Raw genomic sequence first — 10,835 nt, forward strand, 5'->3', positions numbered from 1 at the left:
AAACCAAGATATTGTCGATTGTATGTAATTATGAATTAATTTGTTAAGCAAAATAAACATAATAATGTTATTAAGATATGATTTTGTATTTTCAAATTTTGAATTGAATTTGCTTTGTTATAAAAAAAAAGTAATAATAAAAATCAAAGAAAAATGTCACGTGTCAAAAAACACTCTAAAAAACTGACACATATTATTTTTAAGTTTTATTTATTAGAAAAAGTTTGTATAGCTCAAAATGCATATGCATTACGCATATTCCAAAGTTTGATTTGTAAAGTGTAATCTTATTGTTTTTGTTCATAATTTTTTAGTTCAAAGTCAATTCTTTTAGAGTAAATAAGATACACTATAAGGAAAAAGGTCATTACCGGCGACAAAAGTCGCCGGTAAAAGTCCAAAATGTCGTCGGTAATACTAATAGCGGTGACGCGTCGCCGGTACTGAGTCGCTGCTATTGCTTCGTCGCTATTGATCACTTTGTCGCTGCTAATGAGAAAAGTCGTCGCTAGTGACCCTGTCGCCGGTAATGAGTCGTGTCGCCGCTAATAACTATGTCGCCAGTAATGAGTCTTGCCGCCGGTAATAGTGTCGCCAGTAATAATATTTTTCATTTTTTTAATTTTTTTAATTAATGATTTTGGTTGCCAGTAATAATGTCGTCGGTAATTACATAACAATATTCGATTAAATATCATAAATAATATTGTCGACGTTAATTACAAAACAAACATCCGATTAAATATCAAAAATAATAGTGTCAACGCTAATTACAAAACAAACATCCGATTACAATTAAATATCAAAAGTCATAATATCCGATTAAATATAAAAAGTAATAATGTCGCTCGGTAATTACAAAAAACAACCAAAGTTTTACAATCTACCAAGATAGCAATTAAAGTGTGACAACATATGCAAATAAAACGCATCCTTACTGATGGGTTTTGGTCCTAAGAACATCCTATGTGCTCATACAAACCCTGATGCTTGGATCTAGGTTTCTCTATTGTACATGCAAGTTATCCAAGACTATAAACCCTAATTCTAGCATTCAAGTAATCATATTAACATAAGAATAGGTTTAAGATGTTACCTTGATTGTTATGTAGTAATAACAATCCCAAATCTCCTTGTAATGACTTTAGAAAGCTTAGAGTCACAAATGTCACTCCTCTAATGGTTCACAAACACCATAAGCAAGAGGATGAAGAGGAGAGAGGATGGAGGCTGCCCAAAACGTGTTCTAACCCTAGAAAGAAGCTTCACCACGTTTTTGTGCTTGCTTGCACTCACTCACCGAATCACACACAACAATATGTTTTATAACACCAAGTTACTAGTGCGTTTACATATTATCAATGTGCAACCGATTTGCAAGATACAACTCACACATCTCGGTTTCAAGAATATAAGATGTTATCGTCTCACCAATCACTCGTGATACAATTCATGGAGTGATCCAAGTGAGCGTGGGTTTAATCCAATGCTCAAATTCATATTCATAAGCACTCATGAACGTTGCAGCAAACATTTGCTTATGTCTAATGCTCATTAGACATTCCACACACCAATTCACGACAGTCTTCATTGATACCTATTTCCAACATATGAACGACTGTGGCCCGTTCGAATAATTTGACTGTTCTTAACCAATTAAATTATTCTGGAAGTCAAAACATTCAAAGTGAAACACAAGAATAATACTAATCCCATATGGCCTCAAACCTTTGAGCATAAATAAAACACATTTTATTTATCACCATATCGATTACTCATTATTTGTTGTTTCGGTTAATCAACTTTTTACTTGAATTACAACACTTGTCCCATGCTCCTAGCATGCACACAATGTTTACATATGGTTCTTACTTTGTGAAATAGATCAAATTGAACACATTTCCAATCATTCTCATTTCACAACTCCAAATCCTTTTCATAAGTGTAAGAATATCAAATTCTTGCCACTTATAGAATATGTTAGATTCTAACATTTTATGCAACGATCCATTTGTAATGTCACTGCACCAAAGTGTGACAATCGTCAATCTAGAGTCAAGTCAAAGTCAGCAAGTCAAACCGGTCAACTCGATTAAACCTTGTATATTAGGATTTGTGATATGTAATTACTGTATAACTCGTTATATTAATGAGAAAACACCACTTGGGAAAAGTTCGTGTGTTTAAATTTCCTAAGCTTTAGCGCTAAACAATGAACTAAACTGATAAAACAATGTTGCATACTCATCGGGAGTGTGTAGGATCCTTAAACATGACTTAACGGGGCTCACGGACCTTGCGTTGCGGAGTCAAACACTTACAATTGTCACACATGAACCCTCTCTCAATCATTTTCACTCTATCTCTTTCTATGTCAAATCTCTCCAAGTATGTGAAATTTCTCTCAAATATCTCTTTGTATGAGAAATCTCTCCAAGAATGTCAAATCCCTCCAAGTATGTGAAATCTCTCTCAGATATCTCTTTGTATGAGAAATCTCTCAAAGAATGTCAAATCTCTCCCAAATCTCTCCAAGTATGTGAAATCTCTCTCAAATATCTCTTTGTATGAGAAATCTCTCCAAGAATGTCAAATCTCTCCCAAATCTCTCCAAGTATGTGAAATCTCTCTCAAAAGTTTCCGTAACTTTTTGAAGTCATTCGGGTCATTCCGACCCTTAACCGGGTCAAAAACAGCTTGAAACGGGGTAAAAACGAGAAAAATGGGCTTAAGGACCCGAAACCCCTCTCAAGGACCCGAGAGTCCTCTTAGGGACCGAACCCTCCTAAGCCGAACCCTCCTGAAGCGAACCCTCCTGAGACGAACCGAAGCTACTGTTCATTCGGTCCATTTCGCCTCTTGCTTCAGGAACCGAACCTGCGAACCAAAACCGAAGGTCCTCTTGGACCCGAACCCGAGCCCTCCTTTCGCTTCCCACTGTCTCGCTTCACTTCGGACTCCGCCACAGCAAGGACCGAACCTCGGCCTAGGGACCGACCCTCGGCCTAGGACCGAGAGGTCTCGCTGGGAACCCATTTTCTCCCGGTTTTCGTATAGTTTTGCGTTTAAGGCCCGTTTTTAATCGTTTTAACACGAGATTTTCACCCAAAACTTTATTTTAACATATAAGACCTTTTAATTAATGATTTATCACGTTTTTATGGATAAAACTTTATCCAAAAGAGAGTGGGTGAAGTACAAAGGTGGAGTGTTGAATTTCCTTTATTTTATGACACAAGCAACCCCATACCCACTCCATGCCTAACCCACACTCCTCCCCACCATACCTTGTCACTTCCTTGTACTTTTTACCTCTCTCACAAGCCATCCCCATGTTTTTAGGGCTGGTCACTCAACCTCTCTCCTCATTTTCTTTCAATTACTCTCATTTCACCAAAAATCAAACACCACTCTTCTCTCTAACTTTTTCTCTCTACCTCAAGACTTCAAGGCTGATCTTCAAGCTTATTTCTTCTCTTGGTAAGTATAATCCACCTTCCTTGTGATTATTACTCTTCATTCTACCCAAATCATTGATTTCTTACACAAACATCATCACATTCTTGTTAGATCTTCGAACCTTCAAGTGATTCTTCAAGTGTTCTTGAGGTGAACACTTCTTTTCTCCATCATCCATCTATTGAAATCACTCAAGGTGAGTTCATACCCCTCCATTACCATGTTTTCTTAAGTTTTAAGGGGGAGAATACAAGTTAAAACACCATGAACATAACTAAACTTATCTAACAGCTTTCATCAGAAAAGTTGGACTCCATTCACAGACTGTTTTGGATAACTTAAACATTTTTGTTTTCAAAACTGTTTTAGGTGCATGTAGCTCAGGTTCTTAGCTTTAAAATGACGACTTGCACATCTCCATATGATTTTTCTACAATTTATGGTGATTTTTACAAAATTGTCTATCATTTCAAACATCAATCCGGACCAGTATGTGAATATGGACTTGTTCACACAAGTTAGACGTCACTAAAAATTATGGGAAAATTTATGAACAAACTAGACTCATTTTCCAAACTCACAGAAGTTGCAGAACTTGATTTGGACATTTTATGATTTTTCTACAAATTTTCTAATAACAGTTACAGAAAATGTTATAATCAGAAAAGTACTAGCAATTTCATTTCACCTTGTAACATGTTGAGCAAGGTGTATATTATTATGTGTTTATGTGTTATTGCAATATAGGACATTCTTGTGTTAGTATCTAGATATACACCAGTTAACAAATGGATTTTTACTAGATAAAGCATAGAATAAACAAAGTGTTATCATTGAAGTACACCCATTACACACAAACATTTTATTAAACTATGTTAAGTACAGTTTACGTACTTTGCTATTACTACCCTTGTTTTGATAAACTATAATAGGTATAGTTTATGATACATTTCCAAATACATACATTTCAGAAAGGTACATTTATACAAAAGGGAAACTTTCATTACGTTAAGTGTAAATTCGTTAATAACTTTGTGAGACATTCGCTTCGCATAAATCATAAGTCCTGTATTGTAACCAGAGTCTCCTGGAGGGAGAGCGTGATAGTTGTATATAGATCTATATTGGGCTTGACAAACCCACACCAGAGCTGCTTGCAACAGCCAGACCGGCAGGTCTGTGGTGACAAGTGTCATTTCAGTTCTACGATGCCCGAAGAACGTCGTTTTCAGGCCACCTAGGTCATAGTATGGTTATAATAACTCACAGAAAGTATTAACAAACATAAGAATTTACGAGAATTTCATTAATATCATACGCGTTTATGTTGAAATAAACTCACGTTATTTTCTGTAAATAAGGAAGATTACACATACGTTTCGGTCTTTGGATACAAGACTACAGTATTCATTTTAAGGAAAATATCGGATTTTTCTGGAACAACTATACAATTACGAGACAAGCTTTTTCATAATTGTAAACAAAAACTTATGAACTCACCAACCATTGTATTGACACTTTTTCAAACAACTTGTATTCTCAGGAAATCACTAAACAGGAAATCAAGTGGATTTTGAGGATGGAACGTTAAGGCGTCAAACGTTTCATGTTTTTGTCAACATATTGTAATTGATTTTGAAACATGTAATTCATACAATGATGTAACTCTTTCAATTATATATATGTTGGTTGTGTTTACTTTCATCATTATTGTCATTATTGTTATGATACTATACATGAAGTCCTCCACCCCCGGACGTTTCCGCCATCCTTGGTTTGGGGGTGTGACACAAAGTCACAAAGACTATTGCCAATGATATTACAAAGTCTTCTATCGAAGATTGTTACAAGACAATTCCTTAGAACACACTATGTACCTTTGACTAAATTTATTAACATTTCTCAACCTAATCCTTTAGATTTGAAATGAAGCATAATATTCTCTCCCTTAATTATAGCAAAACAACTTTACAACCCTTACGACTTTGCAAGGTATAACTCTTGTTTTCTATAATTAATATTGCCAACTTGCAATACATGCCTTAATAATCATACAATCATAACATTTATGCTCCCATTATCATGATGATTATTATAAAACATAACATGTATGCTCCCACTAGCTTTGACTTGTATTCAGAAACATCTTAACTTTCAGAAAAACAATACCTATTGAATTTCTTAAGTCCATGTTTCTAATACTTAATGCTTTGATAATCTTTTATCAAGGCTTCTTGAACTTATACACCTTTGCCTTAGATAGTTTATATGTGTGTCTAAACAATTAAGACTAATTGCCAAACATCACAATTCAAATCATGGAAAGGGATACCGTAACCATAATTGAATTCGAGAATGCAATTTTACAATTACTATCTTCTTAAAATCTTTCTTAGCGAAAGTATTTCCTCACAATCATTTTCATGAAGGAGGAAATTTCATGAAACTTAGATTTAAACGGTGTATGTGTTCCTATCCATGTGAATTTGTTAAAACCATAGTTTACGACAAATTCAAGCTCATATGGACCGAACTTTCTTAATCTTGATTTCTTGCCTTATGGTAGCACAGCTGCCCACCATGTCTTCCAAGTAGTTAAGCAACTCACCTTTTCTTATCAATGTACTTTCCATTGATCAAGGTCCTTGCCTTTTATGCATTCAAATGAGAATTCATAGGAATCACATGCATAATTAACTCAATTGGAACGGCACAGAAACAAAATAATGTCAACACGATAGGTTGTAAACCTCAACTCGTGTGCTAGTGATGATCGATAAGGTTTATTTTGATTTGTTCTTGAAACCTTTCAAGACCATTAAGACTCCCACTGACTCCTTGACATATGAGATTCTCTTGTCAAAAAACATTTCTTGACAAACAAATATTCAAGAGTTAGTGTAGCTTTTATCAAAACACTTCATAAATTGGTCCTAGTTGGTCTTTGTCTTATCCAAGACATCACAACTTTCCACATTTGATGAATGTTATAAACCTTCTTAATACTTATCACTCAATTTCACAATCTTAACTCTAAGACTTGTTCTGGAACGAAGTATGATTGACTTCTTGATTTAACCATTTCTTCAATTCTTGATTTCTCTTCCTAGACATACAATTGTACTAAGACTCACTTAAAGGATCAATTGAGATATGGTTCTTAATCATTAAGACCTATCATAAAGCATAAAAGCTACTCTCCCTTCTTCTTAGAATGGAGAAACTTTTATCTTTCTGCCTACATGATTCTTCTTATTCGTTTTGCTATTGATTTAAACCTTTTTAATCAGTTCCGAATTACACTTAATCTTATAAGTACAATCATATTTACTAAACTTTTAGTAAACCATGACGAATATCATGTTACTCTTATGGTGAACTTGATCAACACACAACTTTGTGTGCTCAATCTCCTAGTCCTTCACTAGACACTTTGTCAACGAATTAGTCTAATTTCCAAATATGAAATTTCTCATTCATCATGCAACCAAGTTGCGTGATTCCAAATTCTGTCCAATTGAAACTTGGGCGATGAGAAACTCTCCATATTTGGTAAATTCTCGACTTTCCATAAATAACATAATAAGAACCAAATCCACTATTGCTAATTAATAATAGAAACATTCAAACATCAATTTTTCATATACGCCATTGCAAGGATAAATAAATAATATAAAATCAAAATTTATTTTATTGCGGAAAAATTTGTCCTTACAATGTAATTCATTGAAAAACTATGCTAATACATCTTTCTTAGCAATCTAATTCTAACTCGAAGTAGCAGCTCGAGAATCTAATCTTCAAGTAATGCGATCGAAATCCATTCCTTCTCGGTTAGATTCTGCTCACTTCTTCCCTTAAGCTTCCTCTCTTTTCTTTGATCCTACAAAACATCAATTGTAATCTTATTACATTATGTATTAAGAATCTAGAATAGAAGCTTAAAAGAGTTAGTCAATGGATTTTACCTAAAGCAAAGCCATACCTTTTCACTCTCCCATCTCTTAGATCTCTTAGGTAAATAGGACAACTTCGTCTCCAATTCCCCTTCTCTTGGCAATGAAATCAAATTGACTCTTTTGGAACAGAACATGGAACTACTTCAGACATTGCCTTTCTCTTATGATCAAACTTTTCGATCATAGCATGTCTTTCATTGCCATTTTCTATATCCATAGAGGTCTTGAAGGCAGATTCACCAATCAACTTTGCTTTTCTATTGCGCCAAACCATTGTTGATTCAGCAGCAATAAGCATATAGGTGAGATCTATAAGGTTCACGTCGCAGTTCATCATATAGTACTCTCTTACGAACTCACTATATGAGTTAGGGAGTGACTGAAGAACCCAATCAACAGCCATCTCTTCACAGGCAACGGATCCCAACATTCTTAACCTATCAATGTGTGACTTCATCCCTAGGATGTGTGCACACACCGACTTTCCTTCTTTATGTTTACTTGCCAAAAGGGCTTGAGTGAGCTTGGACTTTTCAAGCCTTCGAACTTGTGGGTTAGAGAGAATAATTGGAGGAGGTGGAGGAAGAGAAGCATGATCTCTTGTTCCTCGATCGAATCGTGGAATATCATCTTCATGTGGAATGCTTGTTCCACGGAATTTGGGAAGACCATAGTTGTCGAACATTGACATCTACAAAACGGGAGAAAACGAATTCAAGTTAGTTGATTAATTGAGTCCTTAGTAAATCACCTAAATGAGATACTAAGGCTAGGACCCAACACAATATTCTACAACTCGGTAGAGGGATGTCGTAACCCAAATTGCAGAACATTTGAAGGTAAGTGAATGACGATTCACTAATTTCCACCAAAAAAACGAAAAAGAAATTTAAGTTTTAAATTTATGAAAACTCCTAGATCCTTTAAGATTCATTGAACATTTCAATGGCATGTTTAAATCTCGATATGCCCCTCTCGTTTGTGACTGGGATGCCGAGGATCACAAAGCGGGTGTGAATAACCATGCAAACTTACATGGTGCCCTCACATGTTACAGTCACCTATTTGATGTGCCGGTAAACCACACACACTCCACTGAACTATGACAAACATTGAGTCACCCTTTGCTACCTTTGCTTAGAACCATTTAGTGTGCCGGTAAACCACACACGCTCCACTAACGTCTTCGCAAGGGCACAAAGTGTAATTTCATGGAATTGCATCAATTCACTTTTTCCTAAGTAACTAAGATTGGGAATTTGTAAAACATTTAGTTACTTTTGTATATCATTATATTTATAATGGAAGGTTTTGTCCTATCCTACCCGTTCGGCTAACGACCCTCTACTAGTTAAGAGTGCGGTGGGTAAGAGTGGATACCCATTCAATCACCATTTTATAGGCAATTTCCTTAAATATCCCTTATAGACCAGCTTCGTGAATGAGGCCTACTAACGGTAACACTGACTTTTACTCATACACACACACACATATATATATATATATATATATATATATATATATATATATATATATATATATATATATAATGTAGACTTTTAATGTTATATATAGTATAGGGTGTATTTTACACTTTTAAAATACTAGGTGGTCTAATTTAACAATTATACTTTTAATTCAATTAAATTGTAAACCTAAACTATTATGGATTTATTAACCTCTTTTAATTATACACCTTAATTAATTAATAAAACCATAAGGGTGTGATTTGAACTTTTCAAAACAATACTAGGGTTTTAGAATTTAACATTCCTAATTAAACTTTTAATCAACTTTTAAATTCCAAAACTTGAGGGCAAGTTTTGAAATATTTCAAAACATTAGATTTTAGAATTTAAATATACATCAAAATTAAACAATTAATCAAAATTTAAATTCCAAAACTTGAGGGCAAGTTTTGAAACCTTTTTCAAAACATTAGGGTTTTACCTATTTAAATTTCAAAACAACAAAACTTTTGGGTTCAAATTTAAACCATTAAACCTAAAGGGGAAAATATGAAACTTTTCATAACACAAGGATCAAATAACAAATAATCTAAATTAACAAGTAATCACATAATTATCCATATTTGATTTATTTAATGATTTCTTGCAAAACAATTTATCAATTTAATCAAAAATAATTAATCAATTATCACATAGGGAAACAAATATTTTATTAATTGATAAATATCTTCAATTAGATCAAGAATATAGTCAAATATATCATAAAATCGGATTTATATTGATCTAATATGATAATGCAACTATCCTTAAGCAAAAACAGCAAGAAATCCCGGTTTTCTCTCCTTCTGACGAGCCGACTCGCCGAGTCAGGCATGGACTCGTCGAGTCAGCATGGACTCGGCGAGTTCATCTATGGACTTGGCGAGTCCAGCCTCCAGAACCACAAAAATCGAATTTTTCAATCATACAATGCATCAATACAATAGAAACCAGTCTAGGCTCTGATACCACTGATGGGTTTTGGTCCTAAGAACATCCTATGTGCTCATACAAACCCTAATGCTTGGATCTAGGTTCTCTATTGTACATGCAAGTTATCCAAAACTATAAACCCTAATTCTAGCATTCAAGTAATCATATTAACATAAGAATAGGTTTAAGATGTTACCTTGATTGTTATGTAGTAATAACAATCCCAAATCTCCTTATAATGACTTTAGAAAGCTTAGAGTCACAAATGTCACTCCTCTAATGGTTCACAAACACCATAAGCAAGAGGATGAAGAGGAGAGAGGATGGAGGCTGCCCAAAACGTGTTCTAACCCTAGAAAGAAGCTTCACCATGTTTTTGGGTCATAAGGGTCATATATATATTGAGGCTATTATGGTTATCTAACAAGGAAACCCTAATTTGGATGCTTAAGCCCTAAGCAACCCATGGACCCCTTTCCTAAAGGCCTTGGACGATTTCCTTATGGGCTTCCCCATAGAATTCGTCCACTCCTTATTTTAAGGCAATCCATGGCCCAAATTGCAATTATCTTATAATTACAATTCCAGTCCCTTAAGTTTAATTAATCTCTTTGTGACATCCCCAAAATCACGGCCAGAAAAGACCGGTTTGTTTATGCTTTGTTTAAAAATCAGAGTTACATTTTAAATGAAAGTGTTGCGGAATTTGTCCCAAAACAAAAATATGATAAAGATTTATCAAAAGCATTTCCATAGAAATGTATTTCATTAAAAGACTCGGGATGTCATGTTCGTACAGATCAAAAGCATAAACAGTACAATATAAGCCTTACTACATTATTTCATATCTACAGGCCTATATCCGTAATCCCTCGTCCAAAACATCACACCTATGCTCATGCGCCACTACCTGTAATACATAAAACTGAGTGGGTCAGGCTTGGGAGCCTGGTGAGCACATAGGGTTTTCAACCCA

Source organism: Lactuca sativa, chromosome 5 (assembly GCF_002870075.4).
Source record: "Lactuca sativa cultivar Salinas chromosome 5, Lsat_Salinas_v11, whole genome shotgun sequence".
Taxonomy (NCBI): domain Eukaryota; kingdom Viridiplantae; phylum Streptophyta; class Magnoliopsida; order Asterales; family Asteraceae; genus Lactuca; species Lactuca sativa.